At 35.7% G+C, this 18,170-nt stretch overlaps 1 protein-coding gene across 1 annotated transcript in view; it reads right to left on the bottom strand.

The window, feature by feature from the left end:
* Window positions 1-3,632: 3,632 nt before the first annotated feature.
* Window positions 3,633-18,170, bottom strand: part of LOC103454437 (uncharacterized) — a 67,222-nt gene continuing 52,684 nt past the window's right edge. Inside the window, exon 8 of the mRNA XM_070816919.1 lies at window positions 3,633-4,375. The gene's annotated coding sequence lies outside the window, so the exon portion shown is untranslated. The remainder of the gene's footprint in view (window positions 4,376-18,170) is intronic.

Here is an 18,170-nt window from a genome sequence, read left to right as displayed (position 1 = left end):
TTCCATTCCCGTTAACTCCACCAACTGTTGTATAATGCGCACGCTGCACCTCTTCCTGACTGCGTTTTGAAGAGCTGTACCATTCCATTGAGCTTTGCAATTCCTAGTTGGGGATGTTGGCGAAGAAAGTTGATCGCATTATCCCAATCATTAGACCACACATATTCCACGAAAGTTTTTTGGATATGGTTGGCATTGCTCTCAAGAGTCTCAACGCTCTCATCGCACTCATCATGTCCTGCATGCTATGTTTGTTAGTTGCTAAATTTCCCATACTTGCATAAAAATAATTAATTAATAAAATTCCTCTTGAAATAAACAAATAGGATATTCTACGGAAAATATAATAATAATAATATATAATATATAAGAGGGAGATTCCACTCCTAATTAATATCACCGATAATGAATCTAAACGGTCATCATTACTATTAAATAGAATTATGTACAAAAAGTATTAATTTGTGAGGATACCTCCAGTGACACTGAGATCTTCTTCTAATGCCGACTTTGACCTGTCTGGATACATTTCGCCAAGTGACCCGCATGCTGAAAATGAAAATTTTGATATATCATTAAATTCTTAATTTTCTTTTTCTTTTCCCTTCCTATGTACAAATGCCTATGCTTACGTGTGAAAAATAATTACAAAATATTTCTCATCAACTTTTTTTTGTATGTACGTACCATATTTATATCGTCCTTCATCTGTTGGTTCATATCGCTTCAACCTCCATGACAAAGAAAGCCATGCTTCTTCGGCCGTGGTTCTGTCCTTGATTAATGGATAAGTATCATCTCCGCAAGAAATCTGGATTGCATATAAGGCCTTGGCATCCTTCTTCCAAGCCTTTTGTTATTTTCCTTCCTTAACGGTGCCTTCGACGACGTCCCAAAGATCTTCGGCCAAAAAGTAAGTCTTCATCCGAAAACTCCAATCCTTATAGTTTTCACGGTTAAGAACTGTAGAAACAACTGTAGCAGTCATATTCAACCTGCTCATTTATTCAACGAGAGATTTTATGTTAATAGAGCATATGTGAAAGAAAAAAAATGAAACAAAGTCAGCTGTCTAACACCACTTGAGGAGGGCAAGTGCTATAGTGGAAATTAGACCTGATAGTTTGGACCCGATCCGTTAATATTAGTATTTGGACGGATGCTTAATGGGTCGGGTTGCTAACGGGTGAACCCGTTAAATAACGAGTCATTTTGGGTCAACCCGTTAGCACTTGTTAGTTGAGGATACTTTAGTAATTTCAGTAAAGTCTTAACAACAAAAAATAAAATCTATGTAAAAAAATAATAATAATTATTATTATTATTAACGGGTGAAACGGGTGACCAGTTAGCTTAACGGGTCAGGTTCGGATGACCCGTTAACTTAACGGATCGGATTGAATCCGACTCAAACCTAATAAATCTGACTCGTTTACAGGTCTAGTGGAAATCAAGCACCCTTGTGGCCCTCCTCATCCAAATTCAATTAACGGATCGGATTGAATCCGACTCAAACCTAATAAATCTGACCCGTTTATAGGTCTAGTGGAAATCAAGCACCCATGTGGCCCTCCTCATCCAAATTCAAGGCTCCCTTTTCTCCTCAGAACCCCACCTAACTATTGACACACACAAAAAAAAAAAAAAAAAAAACGACACTAACAAGAGAATAAATCATAGTATGTGTGTATATATTTCGAAAGTAAGGCAATCAACAAGATCCAGGAACAAAAACAAACCAAAGTCCCAATTTGACAAGGAAGAACCTGCAATCCAAAATGTAAACAATTTTTAAAATATAAGTCTCCAAAATGGTTACAAAGATGAAAAGAGAGAATGAAATCAAGTGAGAGAAGTGGAGAGAAATTTATAGAAACTCGAAAGAATCTCATTGTGACGTGAGATGAGAAATTTGAACAACCACTAAGATAAGTAAGAATATCATTTTTACAAAAGAAAAGGACCAAAGCAAAAGTATAAAATCAGGTAAGGCTTCAATGCTATGTATCATTCAATTTACGAGTGTTTCAGCCGTTAGCTTTGATTTCCACAATTATTTAGATCTTTTATTTTAATCTCAACATTTCATTTTCTTTATCATTCATTTTCTTTATATTTCCTTTTTTGATCTACTTGTACTCTTTATCTTTTCTCTTTTTACAAATTCTTTTTAACAAGAAACGATAGGTTGATATTTCACTTAGAGTAATGCTAGGGAGAACAAACTTCTAAACCAAATTTTGTGAACCAACTGATGTGGATGTTGATGATTGAATTATTACTTAAGTGTTGATTAATGTGTTCATGTCATATGTGTGACACATCATTTGGTTTATAAATTTAGTATCCATATCGTTATCCTTTTATTTAACATTGCAAACTAATACAAAGGTGCTGATTGGGGACAATGCTCTAGTAACAAGAAAAATGATCTAGTGTGAATTTTCTCAGACAAGGGAACCATATTAGATGCAACACGAGGCGCCACCCATACCACGTGTACCAAAACTACACACGCCACTATACTACGCAAAACGATAGATGCAACAGATTTCTATTAGTGACCACAAGTCATCGTCAAACAGCGAGGCGCCACCCATACCACAAAACGATAGATGCAACATATTTGTATCAGTGACTACAACAAGTCATTGCCAAATAACGAGGCCACATAAAGTCATCGCAGAGGAATGATACCACGTAAATTTATCATTGGTTGACAAGATCATATAACTCATCGCTCAAAGCGAAAACACATCCAGCCAATGCTGTAGAGAAATCCAACGGGCGAGACAACGAAACTCAACTTCAACTACTTCACGAAGGAAATCACTTGTCGGCTCATTCCAACGTCCACGAGTCAAGTCTGAAAACTCCAAAAACATATAAAAATACAAAAATTGCTCACCATCCCCGAATTTAATAAATAAAATAAAATAACTATAAAATTATAATCCACGTGAAACTGGTGATAGATGTATGAAACATATGATATACATATAATTACAACCTTTATGAACACATTTGATAAGCGGAGTGTTCTTTGCTCCTCCCGTCATGCATACGTCCGGTTTGATTTTCTTCTTTTCAGCAAGAGCATCTCTAATAGTGTAGGCAATTGAATAGGCAAACATATTTTGATGAGTCATGTAGGTCAAAATTAACTTCAATGGTTTAGACAATTGATGCCTACTCCTCAAAAGTAGGCAATATTTTCTATTTTCACCCATAATTTTTAGCTTCTTACACATTACTCTATATTTATGGTGGTCAAATGAAAAAGTCAAACGAAAATAACAATAAGGATTAAACAAATATGTGAGAGGTTTTTTAACACTACATATTTATGTGGGATATATTCAACAATATGTGAGGTGCTAATAAAAAACCCTTATTTGGTGCTATAAATTTTGGGTTTTATATATTTCATATTTTTCTTGTTTCACTTTCTTTTGCCATATATGGTTTTCACTTTCTTTGTCTTATATTGTTTTCAATGATAGAGTTTAATGTTGAACTGCAAAGAAACAAAATAAATCATGATTATAATTTGTCCTTTTGAAATTCCACGTACATAATCTCCAAACAATAACATTTGCAATTGACGAGATTTTATTTGATGACAATTTAAATTCTGTCATTTTACAATTTGTAATAATTTACAATTTCTTCATCCAAATGTAGGATTAGAATCGAAAGGGCATACATAATTGGCCAAATAAAAAGCACGTACATTGGCTTCTCTTTACAAATTTCTTAAAAAAATAAGAAATTTCTTTAAAAAATAAGAAAATTTAGAATTTGCCAAGTCCAAAAGTAGAAAAGACTCAACGAGCAACGGAAATTGCATCCATAGGTACGAGGTAAGTGGAACACTGGCTAGCAAAATGGTTGGAATAACAATCGATGATTTTCCATCAAGCATAATGTAAAGGGCACAAGAAAAGACAATCATCATGGTGGCAATAGATAAAAAGAGGGTGAAAAGGCCTATTATCATTTTTGTGGGCAAGGATCCGTGGAAATCTTCTTCATTATAACGTGACGTGATAACGCCCAAAAACATGATAACCGAAGTTGTGGAAGAAAAAAGTGAGACTGCGTCTGAAACCATAAATACTATGAATACCTTTTTAGTTAAGAATATAGGAAGACCTGTATCTCCATCATATCCACCGGGAACTGTGAATATTGCAGCGAACATTATGGTGATAATAAGAGCACCTACAACTGTACAAGAATTTGCTGTTTCCTTCATTGAATTTTTTGCCTCTTTCCACATTTCTTTGTGATTCTCCGTAAATACTTCTCGTGGTGTCTTATTATCATTGTTTACAGATTCACAATCCTTGACATCTGCAATGCTCTCCACATTCTGCATGTTTGACAACAAAATTATTTATGGATTTGACTATGAAATCTTTATCTCTTCATATAAATGCTTGGACTTTTGTCGTTTGAGACACCACATAACCCAAAATCATTAGTTAAGCACGTACACCACATAACCCAAAATCATTAGTTAAGCACGTAGGATGATAATATAGTACGTAGTTAAATCATAATAATGTTTTCCTTTTTAATTGCAATTCTTTCATGTTATGCTTGTGCATGTCGACAAACTTTTTGTTTTGATTTTTTATTTTTTAAGAGAAGTAATTTCTACATTCTCTTTTTTTTCTTTGAAATTGAATAAATAAAATAACAAAAATATGTAAAGGAGTAGGAGAAAATGAGAAATATAGGCAAAATTTCATATATATAAGCATAGATAGATAAATAGTCACCTTGAACCATTGTACTTCTCTTTGCATTTGCGAAACTGCACCTTGAATGTGATTGATTTGTGACAATGGGGTAATATTTGCTACCGCATGTAGCATATTATTGCCAAAGTGATCTTTATTCCCCACTATTTCTTGTATTTTATATTTATCGAGGTCATTTATAAGATTATAAATATTGTGGTGACGGGATTCAGCGGCAATTTGGAATAGACTCTGGCCTTTTTCGTTCCTAATTGCCAATATTGTAGATAAGGAATCTTTAAGAAAATGTGTAATGTACTCCACATGCCCTCGTTCTGCTGCCACACACAGTGCTGCTTCCAATTTCTTTCTTTTATAATAACTCACACTTCTTTCACTCATTGTCAGAATTTCTTCACCCGCTTTACACATGAGAGGTAAAAACTGCTGAACCCATTCATGGGTCAATTTCATCTGATATATATGATTGGTTCCTAGGTTCATTAAAAACAAATACAAATTACAGTCATATTAAAATAAAATTTAATATTAATAAAACACTCATAAAAGAAATCAATGAATGATACAAATGTATATGTGGCCTACCCAAACATGTTTGGAATTTCGCCACTGGTCCTCTGAATCGGAGTATACCCATTCCTGCATTACAAGCCAAATTTGATGACAAATATAAACATTTTATTTACCATAAATAGGTCATTCTTTGTACCGTGTTGGTTTTGGTTATACTCACCTATCTGTATTTACCATAAATAGGTCATTCTTTGTACTGTGTTGGTTTTGGTTATACTCACCTATCTGTATTACGTTGTTTTTTTTTTTCCCTTTCTGTTTTTCTTATAAATGTGTTATTTTTATTACATTTTTCATATCATATTTGCATTATCTTTCTAATTAAAGTGAGACACATTTGGATCAATGGACCTACCCCTACTAAAAACCAAATTGAATTCCAGACATGCAAAATATCTGAGGAACTGAAATGCCTTTGATTCTCTTTATGGTCTGACAGAGGCCTTTGAGCTTCATTAGCATAATGGGATTAAAAATTTAAACCCGAACCCGACCTGTTTGTACCCATTGAGCTCTCTGTCGGAGTGAGAGCCTTTCCAACCTTAGATCAAATGTCTAACATTTTTTAAAAACTGATCTTTTTATTACTTTTTGACTCTGTGCTTACAATTCAACATAAGTGGTTCTCATGTATGTCATGCCAACATTTTTTACGGACAGTTAACGAATTTCGATGGCCTAACACAAAATGAGACTAAATTTGAGTTTCAATGAGCTAAGTGACACGATTTAAACTTCATGGGGCAAAGTGAAAATGCCTTTGAGTTTCCGGAGTCGTCATCGCAAATTAGCCTTTAATATTTATTACTACACATTTTACACAATGTCACAAACCAAACATATAGCTCTTAAGAGTGATTACTTCAACATTCCAGCATTGTTAAACATTTCCAAAGAACTCAGCCCTCAAACCAAATATATAACAATGAATTTTTTTTAAGTAGCTATTGTCATTTAGTGTTATGACCTAATGATATTCCTTGTCTCGTCACTTGTAGTTCTAGATTCGAATTTCGTAGATGGCTAGTTCATAACTAATTTAATTACCCAATCCTTAGTGTAAATAAATTTTGTATGTATATAAAAAATAGCCATGCATTCTACAATACCTTTATAGCTATGCATTCTACAGTACCTTTAAGAAAAAAGGGGTTAGATTATAGAAAAATTTCTTAAACAGCTCTGGATTCTATGGGGATATTAAAGAAAGAATAAATGGTAAGTTGTTTTTTCACCAACTAATAAATGGTAAGTTGTTTTTTTAATTAGCTATGGATTGTCATTTAGTGTTATGACCTAATAGTATTCCTCGTCTCGTCACTTGCAGTTCTAGGTTCGAATTTCGTAAATAGCTAGTTCATAACTAATTTATTCACCCCATTCCTTAGTGTAAATAAATTTTGTATATATATAAAAAATAGCTATGCATTCTACAGTACCTTTAAGAAAAAAGGGGTTAGATTATAGAAAAATTTCTTAAACAGCTCTGGATTCTATGGGGATATTAAAGAAAGAATAAATGGTAAGTTGTTTTTTGACCAACTTAATTAACAACAACATCACACTTAATTATCTTCCAGATAATAAATAATATTACCTCAATTTTTTCTTTTCACCTCAACCAAGTTTACAATTTAGGCATACACCTATTGCATTTCTTATTGGTATAAGTTCATTTTCACACTTGCAAATAACTACTTTTATTGTAGAAATTTTATAATCAAAATTGTTGAAATTCTTAATCTTCTTTTGAAGATCATCCTTACAATAAAAATCATTCAAACCGGAGATCGTTGCATCATTCAAATATATCAAATAAATAAACAATGTAGGTACCAACATATCAATGACAAACCGTTTATTTATTTGATACATTTGGATGACCAAACAACCTCCATTTTGAATGATTTTTGTGAATATGACTTCCAAGTGAAGATTAAGAAATATAACGATTTCGATTCTGAAAATTCTACAATAAAGATATGTTATTTGCAAGTGGAGAAATGAGGTCATGTCCCTAATGGGAATGCAAGTACTATTCTTTTTCAAATGTAACTTCCTAAATATGAAATGACTAGGATTTGTTTTTTAAGACCATGTTGCTTGATGTTATTCTTTGTTTAGCATTTTATTCCGGCATTAATATAGATCTATTAAAAAATGAGATACAAGGAGATAAAGTAAAATTAATTTGTAATACAACAAAAAGGGGCAAATTGTATTTTGCACTCTTGAGTTTGAATGCAATTACAATCTCATACATTATCTTTGAAACACCATCACTTACTGGACAAATTGATGGTTTGATTAATGGACATATGAAATTGCTACTAATACACAAATTTGTGTATGACATTGCAGTGTTGTAAAGATTATGTATGAGCAAATGGTGTCAAGCGAGGGAGCTATAGAAGAAGATATAACATATTTTCAACGGGAAAGTTGAAGTTATTAAGGGATTATGTGCATTTACATATTTATAAATATTTATAATCTTAGGGGTATTTTGGTATGAAAACAAAAATATGATGATTTATAATCTTGGTCACCAATTTCAAGTAAGTGTACTAATCCTAATAGTGACCCACGAACTTAGACTTATATCAAGTTTTATCTTTTAGAAAGAAAAAATATAAGAAGAAAATAAAAAACAATAATTTACTAACCATAATAGATCATTTTTTGCCATGAACTGAGTCGGCTTCCACTTTTGAATGCAAAAGAGTTACTGGCCAATGTTACTAAGGGGATATTCCCATTGCAGTCTATAGTCATGGCCAACTTTGGGTAACGTTGAATCAAATCCCACGCAATATCTAATATACAATAGAAGTGTGAAAAAAAAAGAACATTGTAAGTATACTGACAAAAATTGTAACAAAAACAAAATCACATAAGGGAAAAAGCGTACCTAATTTGTTGTAATCAAAACCGAGAGAAATAAGTCGAGCGGCATACGGAACTTCTAGTTCTCTGTGTGGGGTGTGGGCATAGAGAGCGCGAGCCATCATTTCCCCTTTTGTGTTCTCTTGGGCCTCTACAACAAGAGGCACCGGGATGAGCTTACCAATCACAAATCTATCGTTCTTTTTAACCATGCATTCAGCTATTTCATACTCTTCCGGATAGTCTCTTATTAAAAGATGAAGAGCTGTTAAATCATCATCGTCTGTTATAACCAAGTCTTCCTTTTTCATTAACTCCACCAACTGTTTTATAATGCGCGCGCTGCAGTTCTTGATATTCTGGATTGCGTAGTGAAGAACTGTACCATTTCGCACAAATGGAAGTGTTGCATTTCCTTCCTCTCTATTTTGGCGAAGACGCTTGATCACATTATTCCAATCATTAGACTTCACATAATCGGCGAAAAGTCTAGGGATATCGTTGGCATTGCTCTCATCATATCCTGCGTGCCATGTTTGTTAATTGCTGAATTTCCATACTTGCATAAAAATAAGTTATACAATTTGAAAACAAATGGGAAATTCTGCGGAAAATATAACAAAATAATATGCAATATATATAAAGGAGATTCCATCCCTAATTATATGGGTGATGTTAGTTATTAGTCATACGGGGCTTAAAAGTTTTTCATTAATTTACTACTAAATAGAATTATATAGAAGTCAGAATTTGTGAGGATACCTTCGGTGCGGCCTTTCCTTGCCAACGGTGGCGTAGTACCAAGATCAATCGGAGGTGGATACGCTTGAACAACTGATTTCATTTCTGAAAATGAAAACTTTGATGTTAAGATGACAAATTCTATCGTTCAAATCTGAATTTTCATTTTCATTTCCCTTCATACAAATGCTTATGCGTGTGAAAATAATTACAAAATATTCCTCATCAAATCATCATAACATATAGAATCATAGATCACCTACAAGGTACAACCGTACAACCATTGCCGTATATTTATTTCCTTCAACTTTTCATGTATGTATGTACCATTTTCATCTTTTTCATCTGATGGTTCACTTGACTTCTTCAATTTATTCGACAAAGCAACCCATGCTTGTTTGGCCGTGGTTGCTCTCCTGATAAGTCCATAAGTTTCACCCCCGCAAGAATTCCAGATTGCATATAAGGCCTTGGCATCCTTCTTCTTCCAAGCCCTACTATTTTCTTCATCTTCTGGAATAGGACGTACTTGATGTAAAACATCCAAAAGATCTTCAGCCAACATGTAGTTCTCAATCTGATTACTCCAATCATCATAGTTCTTATGGTTAAGAACTGTATGAACAACTGTAGCTGCCATGTTCAATTTGCCTATTCATTCAACGATATTTTATGTCAATCAAGCATATATGTGAAAAAAAAGCAAAGAGAAAGGAAAAAGAAACAACTACACTCACAATTTGAGTTGAGGAAATCTTTAAAAGAGGCGGCAGTAGCAGCGCTATGAACTTTCTAATTGGTAGTTCCTTTGTATGTGCACATAGAGTAGGCAAACTTTTCATCATTTATACATACAAATGAGCAATTAAAAAAGACTTGGAAACATATAATTGAGCAATTAAAAAAGACTCAGTAAATTACCAAGAAAGATGCAAATGAGCAATTAAAGACTTGGCAAAACATGCAATTGAGCAATTAAAAAAGAGTTGACAAATGGATGAATTTTTACTTAAAGCTTTAATGCTACTGATGGAGGGGGTAACATCATAGAATTCATGAAAGCAACGTCATCTCATTATCGTCATCATCGTCAATGCTATATCAGTTTTGTAAGAGAGAGAGAGAGAGAGAGAGAGAGAGAGAGAGAGAGAGAGAGAGATGTAATTTGTAAGAGTCGGTTTGGCGAACGTCTTTATGTGTAGAGAGGTAATGAGTGCTATATGAGTTTCCAGCTAGGATTAGGACTTAATAAAGAGGCCAATCTGTTTTAAATCAGGAAAGAAAATCTTCCTGACTTAGATTGTATCTTGCCTTTCACTCCATGGTTCTTGTAAGTATTATACTTTGGCTACGATTCATGCCAACTGAACACTAGACACTATCGTAAACTTCGTCGCTATGCTACAATCTCATTCTGATGGTACAAGATTTCCACAAACTCCCAAAGTTTTGCTGCTTTAATTAAACAAGCATTTTAGTCTCGGTATTCTTCCTGCTTTTTTAAAATGAAAAATCCCGAAACTCCTCAAACTTTACTTTCGCTGTGGCTTGTTGATTTTACATTACTCATTTGATTCTCAATTGTTCTGAAATCATAGCAATTAAGTTTTTTGTGGAAGATATAAAATGTTACAACTTTAATTCTTAACGTGAAATAGCACTAGTTGATGGATTACACAGGAAAATTGGCAAACAAATTATATTTTCTTCCTTTTACTAAATTGGCTGTAGTATATGAGAGGAAAGCAAGTGAATGTCTGCCGAAAAGCAGAAAGAAAAAACACATAATTCTGTCATAGAAAATGAATCCAATCAGGCTTCCAATTGTATTATCTTGCAATATAGACAACTATCACCTGATTCATCTATTTTATGTACGTAAATGTTGAAGTAATGAGATTAGGATCCGAATTCGAACCTGCACCAGAATTGCGTAGTCCCACAAAATTTGGCTTAAATGAAAACTTACAAGTGCCTCTAATGGGACCACATGGGATCCATGTTAAGAAATATTGTGTGTAATATATATATCTCAAATAGTCTAGGTCAATCCCACTTAAAGTGGATCACCTTTTTGTCTTTGATGTAAGCTTGATTAGTTGAGTTAGTTGTGGATAATGTATATATTGTGCAGATATTTTGCCAATGTAATATACAAAAAGCAGTGTTCTAAAAATCGGTCTAGGCGGCCGCCTAGGCGCTGGGCAGTGGCCAACCATCGGGATTAACGCAAAATAGGAAGAAAAATCAGGACAGGGATTAGGCGGGCGCCGAGGCAGCCTGAGCGGCCCTTGGGCGGCCTAGGCGGGCGACTGGGTGGCCTAGGCGGTCTGGGAATTTCAATTTTTTCTGTGTTCGAACTTGAGAAATGATGAATGCTTCTGGTTTTTCTGGACTTTATGCTTCTGGTGGTCTATGTTCGCGAAAGAGGAAGAAGATGAGAGAATTAGTTTCTCTCTCTTCTTTCCACATCCACCCACGTGATCACTTTTAAACTATTTAATTTTAATTTTAATTTTAATTTATTTTTGTCCATTCAAGTTTGGACAGCTAGCCTTGACTTTTCTTAAAGAAAAAAGGCTGTCAGGCTATTAATTTTTGTGGTATCAAGTGCTATGGATTTTTTGTAGATAGCGATGGAGCACTCATCTCTTCCAGGACAAAGGGCAGACTAGCTGCCATCTACAAAAAATTAATAGCCTGACAAAAAATCAATTTTTTTCTCATTAGAAAAACATTGATTGTCAGGTTATCAGTTCATAGCATCAAGTGCTATGGATTTTTTGGACTTGTTAGATACGTATTTTATTATTCTTTTACTATCTTATTCAAGGATTTCATACAAGTATAATTTTTGCAAGTATTAGTATACACTTATTTATAATATATATAAGAAATTTACCTAAATCCGCCTAGACCCCGCCTAACCGCCTAGGCGCTAAGCACCAGTCCGCCGCCCAACTAGCGCCTAGCGTTTTTTAGAACCTTGACAAAAAGTATCCAACCTGCCACTCTCCTTAGACTTTCCAGCCATTATAATGAACCAAGATCATCATTCTTAAATTATATTGAACATTTAGCTAGGCTTTGTACTGCATAGAATTTATTTTTTTTATTTAACAACAAACTAGAACCATCAGCAACAGCACACTTATAATGAACAATTTTGAAGCCTCAAGAGGTGTTCATGTAATTTTTGAAACTAGAGGCATTTTGTGAAACCTAATAAACTCATGAGGTTTTTGTGAATATTGAATTAAAATATCAAATTATTAAATGACCATTTGGATAATTTTATTTTAGTTCTTAGGTTGACATATTTAATATACATGTAAGATAATGTCATGCAATAGAAACTATACAAATAAAATCCGAAGATTGGCATTCGATAGCTATCATTTTATATGTATATGATTACAATTAAACCTCATGAGTCATAACTCCTCCTTTTAGTCCCTGAGATTTGAAATCAATACAAGTAGTTCCGGAGATTGTCCACCATTAATCATTTTGATCATTCTGTGAATAGTTATGTTAAATAAAAATTAAAATGACAAAACCATCATCAATTTAATAAACAATAGGCCAAAATGATTTAATAAAAATTGAGTGTACTTTTATCATTTTATTGTTATTTAATGGAGATTTCTTTTGGAATAACAAAAATGATCGATGATCGACAAACTAAAGACCAATTTTAGGGACTAATTCTGTCGATTGCAAATCTAATGGATTAAAATAAGGAATTATGCAAATTTCAATAACCATTTTAGATAAAAAAACCATTATTAAATGAGCATTTAGGTACTTTTTATATTAGTTCTTAGGTTGACAAATTCTAAGACACATGCAAGTTGATGTCATGGAAGATGATGTCATGGGCGTTCGTTTCAGTGACCAAATTGTCGCGCCATTGACGGTTGACAAGCGTTTCGGTTTTGTTCCGTCTCCTACGATTTCGTTATCTGTGGAGCTCCGTATCTGATCCCAAACCACTTTCTCTCGATCTTTATGGCTCCCTTCCATTTTTCTCAAGTCCCTCTCGCCCTCAAAGTTCAATCCTCTTCACTGCATTCTCTGTTGATTAAAAAAATCAGAGCTTTGCAGCGTTCGGTTTTCAAAAGGGTGTTGGATTTTGAAGAATATTTGGGTACAAAATGGGGGATTCAGATCTCTCTGGAATTTTCAATCAGTGGTGATGAAACATTGTATCTTTTTAGTGGAATCTTGGGGATTCAATGTGAATCCAGTTAGAGTATTTGGGGAGGGGGGGGGGGGGTTGGGAGGTTTTGGAATTGAAGAATATGAGAGTGAAGAGGAGGAAGAAGATACCGGTATTGGTGATGCAGAAGAGAGGTAAAGGTGAGAGCTTGTACGGCTGTCAGGTTGCACAAGACTCCACCTTCCCGAATAGGAGAAAAACTTGAATGGAATTCAATTTACCACTACACTACACTGAATGACACTACCACTCATTAAAAACTTGCCACTAGTTAAACCAAATTAATAAAAGACTCCTTATTAAGTTTAATTAAAAAAAATCTACGTAATTAATTAGTTAATTAAAACTGGATAACAAAAATAAAAGACCTAAATCAATCCATGCCTAGAAATATATTTGAATCAATCCATGCCCATAAATATATTTCTCAAGTTTGCCTCTAACTTACACGTTTTAACCTAAAATCTCTTTCTACTCCAACTTACCGAAAGTCAAATTCCTTATGTCAGCATAAAAATGAATCCAATCAAGTTCTGAGCAAGTGATTTCTATTTTTTTTTTAAATGGGGATCCATTTACTTGAAGAACGTGTAGATATATATCAAATCAAGTTTAGCGCGGATGATTTATCAAATCCCATCTTATTTAAAGAAATTTATTTGTCCTCATGAAAAAAAAAGATAAATTTGATAGTTAGAGAGCATATGCTCCTCAACATTAAAATTAGGGTTAATATCAGCTTAATACTCTGAAGTTTATTGGATTTTAACATTTGCTATATGAAGTTTCTTTTATCCCAGAATGGTACCTGAAGTCATAATTTTGGGACACTTTTATACATCCGTTAATGTGACAACTCGTCCCAAATTAACATATAGACTTTATCCTCGAATGTGTGGGAATGACGATTATGCCCTTGAGGCTTAGTCACGTGGACATATGTATATTGTTTCACATTATTTTTCTCACTTACGTGATTAAATTGTACGCGTCGTCATGAGACCGTTGACGAGAGTTAGGCTCAAATCGGAGTGGTAACGAGAAGGTTACGAACGTTAGCATGTAACTGGGCCTGAATAAGGAAACAAAAATCTAAACCAATCACTTAGGTTCCTATCTTGTTGAGTCCAATTAACATTTGGGCTTAAATTGTTTTTGGGAACCAATTGCACACCCATTATTTCCCTTGCCCAATCCAGATATGCACATACCTAGAAATCCCTTCTTTTTCTACCCTTGTTGGCCAATCACAAGCTCACACACCCACATACTCATACGTAACCCCCCTTCTCTTTCCTCTCTTCTCGACGTTTTTGTCTTGTCCGTACAATCGAGAGACTCACACCTACAACCTTAGCCTAATTGACACGGATCGACTACTTGGACACCACCATCGTATTCCTCGTTAGGTTATGAGTTCATTCATACCCATAAGTCGAGGAATAAACCCAGAAACCCGGGAACCCATAAGCTCCAGTGGGAGGTACAGTTCCTCAAGTGTGATCGTGGTTGTTTCATTATGTTTTAAAGCGTAAGGAAACTTCTAAACAACTACACGTAGATCATAGAGAAGTTTTGGGTCGAATTTGACGTCGGGATATACGGGTTTCGAGAAGTTCCATTTTTTCTGGAGGCATCGGAGCTTATTCTGACCGTTTTCTGTTAGTTTTAAGACTCCAATCAGGTATGGATGTGTTCTCCTTGTTGAGAGCTTTAAATCCATATAAGATTTGTGGAAATTGGTTGAGTTTTGAGAAAGATATTCAAGTTTTAAGTTTTTCCAGTTTCCGACGACGCAAATGACGATCGGTGGCAGCTCCGGTGATGACCACCGGAGAAGACAAGGAATATTTCGTCAACCTTGACAGAATATACTAACGGCGTACTAACGGTGTCGGGTGAAGTTAACGGTATATGCTACTATTTAACGAAATATTCCCTAATGCCGTTAGGGATTCCGTCCGTGTGCCAGGCATGTGCCTGGGCGTGTGGCTGTGCCTTGGCCGGCACATGAGGGCACGTGGGATATCGGAGAATTTTTCTAAAAATATAAGGATGCTCGTGGTGTTGAGTAGGTCACGATGGTATATTCAAACACGGTTTTGGTTATGTGCTTAAAATTGACGTTAAAATAGTGGTTTCACATATACGTGAGACGTTTCCGGAGGACGAGCGCAGCCAGACGAGACTAGGGGTTACAACCCGACTACATACTAATGAGTGGGCTTTTGATTTTCTATATATATGTATATATGCTTTACATTTTCCCATAAATAGTTTTAAATGGTTTTTACGTTTTAAAATGCCATGTCATATTTTCTTTATATTTTAGCATATGATTTAGTATAGCTTTGCATAATATTGCATGCTATTGCGGAGGCCAAGGTAAGTTCAAGTGAGTATGCATTGTTGATATGATTACATAGTAGTTAGTGATGAATTATTGTGCGTAGAATTCATTGTCCTGAACCCCAGTGTTAGTGCTCCGCCCGAGGCCAAGGCCTAGCCTTCATGTGATTGTTCACCTCTCACACCACACGCTTACCTTGGATCCAAGGCAGGTGCCAGCCTGTCGCACAGACCATCTTAGGTGGTTCCGACTCGTAGGTGACTTGCTATATTTCACACAGCTTTCACATGATCGTAGCAGTTGAGCGTATTCATTTACACCTAGCCTGTCGTACAAACCATATTTGGTGGTTTCGACTCGTGTGCAGGACTTGACTGATGAGTTATAGACTTAGCCGTACAGGTCACATTAGGTGACTCCGGCTAATGTGTTATTTTATATTGATTCATTCCACCTGGCTTACTTAATCATGGATCAGATGATTGGCATGGCTTCTACCTGGTTCTTATTACTTTCGAGCATGGTTCTTATATACATATATGGTACTATTTTCTGAGAAATTATACGGGTTTTATGGTGAAGGGTTATTATATTTGAAACGATAAATAGTTTTGGAAAAGTTTTGTTTTGCTCACTCACACTTTCAGTTTCCCGCCCCTCTAGGTTCTAGATAGAGGTTCGTGTTGGTGGCTCACGAGGATTCCACGACAGTTCTGATAGACATCCACCTGAGTAGAGTTTCTTTTTGTTCTGTATAATTAGTTCTTAGTCTTCTGGACTGCATTTCGATACCTATGCTCTGGTTATGTGTGTATTTATATTCTAACCCTTTTACGCATATTTATATGCTAGTCTAGTGTAGAACAGTTAGTTGGTTTTTATTTACCCACATTTGTTATATCATTATCACTTCCACACAGCGCACATGGCTACGTCATCCTCACATGACGGTCAGCATGCCTTGATTGGGGTCGGGGTGTGTCAGTTTGGTATCAAAGCTTAGGTTTGGCAATCCTGTATATTTTGTAAGTATTCTAATTATTTTGATGTCTTATGTTAGAACTATGTCGCCTCGTAGAGAGTTACGTACTTCAGCTGAGTCTAGTTTTCCTGATATTACCCAACTTGGGGAGGCTATTGCTAGTGTTATTCAGTCCTCACTTCGTCCTTCCCAGATGACTCCCTTGAAGAGGATATATAATTTAAAGTTGAATAACTTTGTTGGTACTGAGGGGCCCGAGGGAGCTGAACAGTGGCTTAATCATGTCGGGAAAACTTATCGAATGATGCAAAGGCAGGGGAACTTTCCTGAAGATAGATGGGTAGAGACGACTACCTAGTTTTTAGCTGAGGAGCCTGCATCCTGGTAGAGGTAGGAATCTTTTCTGTTAGCACCAGAGGAAGCTGCAGACTAAGAGATTTTTAAGCAGTTATTTCAGAAGAGATTTGTACCTCCAGAGTATATTAATCGTAAGAAGCAAGAATTCACGCGTCTAAGGCAAGGGAAGATGTCAGCTAATGAGTACTACAGAAAGTTCACTGATTTAGCTCGATATTGTCCAGAGATTGTTGAGAACCCTGTTGAGATGCTTTGACGATTTAAATTGGGTACTAGGAAGAAATGGTGTTCTATGGCAACCACGACACTCTATACCACCTATCAGGAGTTTTGTGAGATTCTACTACGGATTGAGGATTCTGAAAACATGCCCAGTGATAGTGATGAATAGGAAGAAAAAGATAGTAACCAGAAGAAAAATAATAATAAAGATAAAGACCAGTCATCACAGGGACCTCGTAAGACGCAGAGTTTTAAGAAAAGTGGTACTAGTTCCAGTTCTTCTAATGGAGGTTTAAGTTCCATGGTGCAGCAGAAGGGCGACTGTTCAGGCGGTTCTTACTTCCAGGGACAGAGAGGCTCTAGTGGTTTTGGTGGTCCATTTTGTCGTCGATGTAATAGTTGACATTTTGGGGAGTGCAGGCAAGGTAACAGAAGATGTTTTAATTGTGACTAGATGGGACATCGGGCCATCCAGTGCCCACAGAACCAGCAGAAATCTTAGCCATCTGCATTGCCACCACCAGTTCTTATCCAGCAGATTCCAGGGTCTAGTGGTTATACCCAGACGGGTTATGGTGGAGCATACCACTACCAGGGTGATATAACTCCCTATTCTGGAAGATAGTATCAGTATCCACATGACCCGTATCATCGGGGAGGTTATATTTCATATAACCAGTACCCAGTACCAGGAGGTTATATTTCATATCCTTCGTATTTAGCTGGTGGATCACAGTGGCATCCTGGAGGACAATCTCATAATGTTGAAGTTGCTTCTACCAATGCAGGATCATCGAGGCAGCCTAATTAGCCTGGTCAGGGACGAGGTGCACATGGACGTGGAAATCAAGCTAACAGAGGTTGTGGAGGACGACAACAGCAACAAGGTCGTGTTCACCATATCACCTTACAGGATGCTCAGAATAATTCCGATCTGATTATAGGTACATTAAATATCCTTGGCCATTTTGCTAGAGTATTAATTGATTCTGGTGCCACACACTCTATTATTTCTCATACTTTTGCTCAGACGACACAACCTCATCCCACACCTCTCGAGTATGAGTT

Source organism: Malus domestica, chromosome 17 (genome assembly GCF_042453785.1).
Source record: "Malus domestica chromosome 17, GDT2T_hap1".
Taxonomy (NCBI): domain Eukaryota; kingdom Viridiplantae; phylum Streptophyta; class Magnoliopsida; order Rosales; family Rosaceae; genus Malus; species Malus domestica.
Note: the sequence above shows the minus strand (reverse complement) of the source record. Positions and strands in the feature narration are given on the sequence as shown.